Below are 3,180 nucleotides of genomic sequence, written 5' to 3' on the forward strand. Positions count from 1 at the left end.
CACACACTGTGCCCCTCTCCCCGACGCCATTGGAGAGGGCTCTGCAGAGAGGAGCCGTCACACCTCAATACTGGGGCGGGACAGTCATACTCCCCTGACGCTGTCCTGTCGCTCCCAGTCACTGAGTGGGGGAGGGAGGAGGCTACGGAGGACTAAGAGGCCTCCCTCCCAGAGTCCCACCGGAGGGGACCAGGGGTGTGGGGAGGGGAGAGGACCACACGGGCACTCTGAAACGAGCAGCCCGCTGTGAATCCCGCCTGGGCCACTGGGGTCCCCGGGCAAGGTCAGCAGCCTCTCTCCGCTCCCCACCCAGCACGGCGCGCAGCACCCTGGCCGCCGGCAGGTTCCCATCTGCAGCCCCGAGGGAACCCCCCCCACTGTTCAGAGGGATTCTCCACGTGGGGACCTGTCCCCGAGTCCGGGACGGCCCGGTTTCAGAGCACGCACCGCCCTGTCCTGGCTCACCCAGGAGGCGGTGTGCCTGCAGCGAGGTGACTTGCGCGGCAGCGGAGTGGGAAGGAGTGGGACACACGGAGACGGCCTTTTCTGCCGGACTCCCGCCTCGCACATACGACAGACTCTGCAAAGGAAGTGGGTGGTGGGCACCGACCACTGGGCAGAAAGGGGCCCCGGGGGTGGGGGCCCAGGGGGAGGGCCGCCTTCCTCCGTTGCTCCAGGAGCTCGCTCACAGCTCATGAGAAGGCTCTACCGCAGGCACAGGCTGCTTGGCAAAGGTGAGCCAGGGCCCTGGGGCGGGGCCCCAAGGGGCGGGGGCCACCGGAGAGGTGTCCGGACCCAGGGCCCAGGACGAGGACCAAGCGGAACCTGGTGCCACAGCTGGCCTTCCGTGGGGAGACCTGGGGCCACTGCGGCCAGCTCACCTGTCTGCAATCTGCCTGAGGCCATCTGGCCTGCCCGGTCACACCAGATGAAATGTGTGCCCATTAAATGGACCAAATGACCTATATAACAGGACTATTTCTGTTTCGGGAAGGCATTCTTTTCGAGATCTTTACTTACACGGACGACTTCCAAACATTTCAAAGGGTTTCTTCATCCTTTTTCGAAAGCCTTTCTGCCTTGTTTTCAAATATTTATTCAAAATCTGAGACATTTTATATCTATTTTATGCAATTAATTATTTTGAATGTTTTTGTCTCTTCATTGTGTATATATTTGTTTTGGGGGTAGAGAGAGGCCACAGCAAATTCTGAGATATACAGGGATCTATTAAAACCAATTACTGCAAGACATTCATTTTCTTTTCATATTTACTCAGATAATTCTGTTTGATAGTATGGATGTGATAAAATGGATTTATCTGAAGACATTTTCCTATTGTTAATATCTAGATCATAAACTAACTGATTAAGTAATTACTACTTTTGATAGGAATCAGTCATCCCGTTCTTTTGCCTAATTTTAAATAAATGTAAATTTTTAAACATTTCTTATTATAAAAATAATCAGTAGTCACTAAATGACAAAAATAGAAACAGCAGGAAAAATGAGAAACAGGAAACACCACCTAGAACAATCCTGCTTCACGAAATTAACTGTTGGCATTTTCAGTTTTTACCAAGTCTATTATTTTTAAAGATTTTATTTAATTATTTTTTAGAGAGGGGAAGGAAGAGATAAAGAGAGGGAGAGAAACATCAGTGTGTGGCCGCCTCTCATATGCCCCCTACTGGGGACCTGGCCCACAACCCAGGCATGTGCCCTGACCAGGAATCGAACCGGCGACTCTTCGGTTTGCAGGCCGGCGCTCAGTCCACTGAGCCACAGCAGCCAGGGCCCGAGTCTATTTTCCTTTGTACGTACACATTTTGCAATTTTCTTGCATATGTGCATTTCCCTAAACATTTCCATACATTTTGTATCTTAAAGCAATCGCCATGCTTCTGAAACCTTCCCCGGGAACACACTTCCCCCACAGGCCCTGGTGGGAGAGTGTATCCACACACGAGCCGTGAATTGCGGCCCACGTCCTCACGCGCCCAGTTACCCTAAGATCTGCGTTTTTCGCCAGTGATGTTTTTTCTGCTTTTAGAAAGAAAAGAAAAAACCCCACTTTTTTGGAATTAGTTTTCCCGAAATGGAATTACTGGATAAATTAACCATTTAAAACGTTAACTGTGCTGTTCAAAGAAAGTCACTCACTCTCTTTACATGATACGGATATGGTGTGTTTTCACGATTCTTGCTAAAAGGAGTTCTTAAAGTGACCGAATCTGTGGACTATTTGAGAAGTCCACGGGCGTCCTGGGGAAGGCCAAGCCAGGCCTCCGATGCGCCCTCCCTCCCGAGCAGGGATGCAGGCGGGGCTTCGGGCCAGCTTCCCCACCCCTCCCGGCCCGGAGGCTCCCAGGCCCAGACTCGGAGAGGAAGGGAGGGCGGGGCGCCAGGGGGCAGATCGCCCACAGGCATTTCACTTCCACCGGAGATTCGATTAGAGGCCTGGACGTGCTGGATGATTTTAGGTTGAGCCAGCGTGTGTCCACAGATAAAATGACTAAATATGCCCCAAATGCTGACAACTGGGACACTGAAAAACAATCCGGGTCTAATGTCAAAACGAGCTCCAACGAAGACTTCCTAAACCAGCTGCAGAGAGAGGGTCTCTGCCCTGGGAGGGGGTGGGGGGAAGGAGGGGACAGGAGATGCAGGGGAAATCTATTTGTGTAACACACAAATTCCTTTCAGTGGAAAAACAGAAAAGAGTAACATTTTGTTATAAATCCCAGGAGGTTTCAACAAAACCCATCAGATGGCTCAGCTTACAGGAACAAAAACATCCACCCCCACGTCATCAATTAAGGGCATTTTCTCCTGTTGCACAGTGAGCTCTGTTCCGGGACACCGAGGCCCCTAAGCTCCTCTCGGTCCCACAGGCAGTGCCTGCCCCCTCTCCTAAGAGATCAGGTTCTCTGCCCGGATTTTACAGGACCGGACTTTCCATCTCTGAGATGTGTTTACAGGCCTGATGTGTTATTCCAGTGACTCCAAGCGCTTTGTTTGAAGTTTTGAAACCCGCCGTCATGGGTCTGGAAAATGTTACTCAGAGACGATGCTCAAGAATACGTTGTTTCCAATTATGTCAATGAGATGCCATTTGTACAGACTTGAGAACAAATGATTCTGTAGTTGTTGCTGAACTTCCCCCGAAATCACCAGCTG

Source organism: Sturnira hondurensis, unplaced genomic scaffold (genome assembly GCF_014824575.4).
Source record: "Sturnira hondurensis isolate 20B ecotype Veracruz unplaced genomic scaffold, ASM1482457v3 Scaffold0007865, whole genome shotgun sequence".
NCBI lineage: Eukaryota > Metazoa > Chordata > Mammalia > Chiroptera > Phyllostomidae > Sturnira > Sturnira hondurensis.